The sequence below is a fragment of the Pteropus vampyrus genome, unplaced genomic scaffold (assembly GCF_000151845.1).
Source record: "Pteropus vampyrus isolate Shadow unplaced genomic scaffold, Pvam_2.0 Scaffold174, whole genome shotgun sequence".
NCBI classification, from domain to species: domain Eukaryota; kingdom Metazoa; phylum Chordata; class Mammalia; order Chiroptera; family Pteropodidae; genus Pteropus; species Pteropus vampyrus.
The window spans coordinates 1,718,565-1,722,370 of record NW_011888955.1 but is presented as its reverse complement, the minus strand read 5'-3'; the positions used below and the strand labels follow the sequence as shown (position 1 = coordinate 1,722,370).

General features: G+C 44.8%; 1 long non-coding RNA gene across 1 annotated transcript; it reads left to right on the top strand.

Annotated features, from left to right (window-relative positions):
* Window positions 1-3,362, top strand: LOC111746085. The gene is made up of 3 exons (XR_002782919.1): window positions 1-475; window positions 2,779-2,826; window positions 3,285-3,362. It is a non-coding gene; the product is annotated as an uncharacterized LOC111746085 (long non-coding RNA).
* Window positions 3,363-3,806: the final 444 nt, after the last annotated feature.

Here is a 3,806-nt window from a genome sequence, read left to right as displayed (position 1 = left end):
TCAGCCACGCGATGCCTGCCCCTGCCTGAAGGCGGGAAGTCAAGGTCACGCATTTCCCCAGACAGGCCAGGGTGCGCGTGTCACGCGTGTGCGGTGCCTCTGACCCAACAGCGTCACTAAGTCCCTCCAGGGCTCAGGAACCCGTGGGGTAAGTGGCGGAACGGTCACCAAGGCCGCAAGTGGAGCGGTTTCTGCCGCCGGAGCTCACCCTGCCCGGGCGTCCCTCCCTGGGGTCGGAGGCAGCTTCCCTCCCGGCCGCCCCGAAGGCTCCCGTGGTTCGCCGGCGGCTGGAGGAACAAGCGTCCTGCAGCCCAAAGTGCCTCTCCCAGCAGCTCCCCGGGGGTCGCCGTCAGACTGGCGACCACGATCACCGCTCGCCGGCGGCCACTTCCCCACGGAAGCCAGACCGAAGCGACCCGCCCTCTGCCACCAGCGGAGCAACGCCAGGCCAGAAGGAGCATGAGCACGCGAAGAGGTCAGTCTCGAGGCTGGGGTGCAGGGTGCAGGGGGGGGGGGTGGGGGGGGGGGGGGGGATGGCAGGGGCCGAGAACTGCAGCCGGGTGTGGACAGTCGATGTCACGACAGCCTGAGGGCTGCTGCTTCTATTCTACGATTTTTTTTTTTTTTTTGCAAGTTGAGGACTATAAAGTCTTTTTCACATTTTTTTTTTTCATAATCCGAACCAGATTCAAGAACAAAAAAGAGCCAATGGCATTGTTTTATAAAAGAATTAACAAAGACCTCGCTTATTTCGTTCCAGAAGTTTTGAAATGATGTATTTATGGCTTCAGTTAACCTAGAATCAGTGGAAATTCACCAAATGGAAATATAAACATGTTGTCAATATGAAATATGAGTTCTTAAACCAGCCAAAGCCCGCTTGGGACAGAGACATTAATGGCGACATTTGGAATATGACTGCAAATTAAATAAGAAATGCTTTACATGACATTTAATAACTGCGTTAGGACCATCCATAGTCACTGATTCAAGCTCTATTCATCGAGGGTCCACTGACAGGCCCGTGATAGGCAGGGAGGAGATTGTGGGCATGAAGACAAATGAAGACAGTGTCTGTCTTCATGGAGCTTATGTTTTCATGATGCGAGGCAGACAAGCTAGCGGATAAAATATGTGACATGCTGGTGAGAAGTGCCTTGGAGAAAAGTAAGAGACACGAGTCAAGAAGTGCTGATGGGGAGAGAGTACTAGTTATTTTAAATAAGGTGAATTAGTCTACGGCCATGCCACCCTCAACGCACCCAGTCTCTTCTGACCTCGAAAGCTAAGCAGGGTCGAGCCTGGTTGGAACTTGGATGGGAGGCCACCTAGGAAGACCAGGTGCTGCAGGCATTTAAAAACTAAAAATAAAAAAGGTGAATTATACTTCTGGACAGTTGCCCTGTATACACATTTTAGAATTATTTAAGAAATATTTCAAAGGCATCGTGGGATATAGAAGAGATAATTTCACTGTTTTGGGGTGCGAGAATGGAAAATACCAGAAATTTTCATTCCCTAGAACAATGTTAATGCGCACAGTGACGTAAGGGACGCACAGCATGCCGGGGGCGGTGTCCAAGGTGCTGAGGCCTCGGAATTTCCAGGAGAGGCAGCATCCAGCTGCCCCTTGTCAATCAAATAGTGAACTGGCCTGAGTCATGCAGCTCCATCCTCTCCCTGGGGTTGAAGCCTCTGGAAACATCAGCTAAATTTTTTTGTGTAATTTTTTCAAAAAAATCATAAATTTTAAGAAACTATCTCTTAATGAGTAACTTTTTTTCTTTTTAAACTTTGGTCACTTTATTTAAAATGTGATAATATATTTTTCTCTAAAAGTTTCTACTTTCTGAAGTTAAATTTAAACTTAAAGTAGAAGGCAGTGTGAGTTAAGTCTAGGTTCAAATGCCGACTGTATCATTTAGCAGATTGGTGACTTTGGAAGACGATTCAGTGTAGCTGATATAAAACAAACATTATAATGCATACTTCACATGATGTTGAAGATTTAATAAAATAATGTCTGTAAAGAACCTCGCCTATAACTGCTTTTAAAATGTGTTTTCCCTCCTCTCTATGGTTGACACGAGTCTCCATGGGTCTCTTGTATTTCTGCGTATTATAGGCACAGCCAACGGCAGCCTTTAATTCTGGATGATCTTTTCAAAGAAGTTGGCATAATGCAGTCTTGGAAGTTATAGGATTTCCTTCCAAGAGCAAAGGGAAAGCATATTTACTGTCTAGTAAAATAAAGATACTACCTGCTTCTGGGGAAAAGGCCGAACAGGTGCTTTTAGCCCTTCATATATTACCAGGGTCTCCTAAGCTGGGAGCTCTCCTCTGCACCTGCTGCATGCACCCCCCGACGTGTGCACCTCATCCTTGGCGCATTGCCTTGTGGGAAACGGAGCTCGGGAAACTGGTGTGAAAGTGATGATACTCCAGCTACTACTTATTTTTTCAGTGAACTTCCCTTTGTCTCTGACCCAGGAGTCTCTCGTCTTCCGTCCGCGTGCGTGGACCTGGGAGGCTCACTGCTTAGCGTCCGGGTTAGACACCATCTCTCCACGGATTGTCCACCGTTCTGGACACCTATGCTTCTCAACGCCGTAGGTTCTCTTTGTCATTTACAGCAAAACTCTAGCTTCATACTTTAATCCACGTCCTTATTTGGTTCTAAAACTTTATTGATATAATGGGAGTCACGGAATTTGAGAGTTTCAGCTTTAAAGTTTTTAAATTGAGCCTTCAGTTTTTAAAATGGTGTGTGTCTTGCAGGTGCTGGTGCTGTCGCACCTTTCCGCCCAAGCCATTATGACGACAGAGGTAACGATGAAACGCTACTGACGTCTGTGTAGTACGTTTTCAAGTTGAGTTCTGTATTTTCGAGTTAGTTTTCCTATTAAAAGTCAAGTTCTTTCACAGTCCATTAGTAACACGAAACAAGTATTTATACTACGACCAAAGTGCCTAATTCAACTCAAAAAAAAACATTGACAGTTCTCATTAGGAGAATTTTTTTTTTTTAATGTTACATAATCTCTCAATAGTAGGAAACATAAAAAAACATACAGCCTGATAGTTTTACTCAGGCTTATAATTCCTACACAAAAATCTTGTTTACAAAGTCCAGAAAATTTATTTCTTCTCCAGTTTTGTTATTTAGTTTCATTTGAATAGTTTGAGTATAGGTTTAAAATTAAAATAGTTACACGTGGAATAAAAATAAATCTAGAAGAGTAGAATTTAAAATACGCTTCTCTCTCTTTGTAAATGACAAATAGGTGATAGTACTGTTTGCACGGAGAACCATGGCCACGTTTATTTGGGCACATCTGCGGTGGAATGCTGACTGCAGGAGCGGCAAGGTGAGTGTCCCCGGGGACCCCACCTGTGGAGAAGGACTACAGACTGTCTGCTGCTGGGCGGTGTCGGAAAATCAAGAGCGATGTACTTAGTGTTTCAAACACCCAGGTTCTTCAGAGCGAAGAGTCTGCAGTACAATCGCAGGCCGTCGCTGCTTTCACAGACATCGTGACGACGTGATCTCAAACTGAAGGCAAGTTTAACATAAATGATTTTTTGAAACCTCCAAACATTTAAAATTCAACTCGATTTATTTCTATTAGATGGGATCCTGGCTGGGTTCCACTTCCTGAGGCTTTTTATTCTGAGTTTATTTTTATGACTAATTACCCTCACCTACACAAACTTCCTGGATTTCATTGGCTGGTCGAATGTCTCCACTATCCAGGTGACAGTTACCTATCACGCATCTTCAAAATTCAGACCAGACACCGTCTACT